Below are 376 nucleotides of genomic sequence, written 5' to 3'. Positions count from 1 at the left end.
GCGGGGCCAGCCTGTGCCTTCAGCCTCCTGGCTGGGGGGGACACCCTTTCCGGGCAGCCCCCACCGTGCCTCCCCCCAGGTCTCCAGGAGCCCGAGCCCTGCAGAGAGAAGCAGGCAGGGGCAAGACTTGCCTTCCCCAGGGAGGGTGACCCCCTCCTGCCCACCTGGAGCACGGACCCCTGCACCCAGGCCCTTTGCCCCCATCCCCATCCCATTCCTGTCCCTATACCCCCCGCTCCGTCCCAGAGGCCCCCCCCTCGCCCCATTGTGAGGTCAGGGCCAGGGCTGCCCTCCGTGCCACCAGGGAGGCAAAGCAGGGTAGGTACGAGCGGGCCCCCCAGGGCCAGTCGTGGCCCAGCCATCCTCCAGGGAGGGA

This window comes from Fulmarus glacialis, unplaced genomic scaffold (assembly GCF_000690835.1).
Source record: "Fulmarus glacialis isolate BGI_N327 unplaced genomic scaffold, ASM69083v1 scaffold18572, whole genome shotgun sequence".
In the NCBI taxonomy this organism is placed as follows: domain Eukaryota; kingdom Metazoa; phylum Chordata; class Aves; order Procellariiformes; family Procellariidae; genus Fulmarus; species Fulmarus glacialis.
This window is presented reverse-complemented; position numbering follows the sequence as displayed.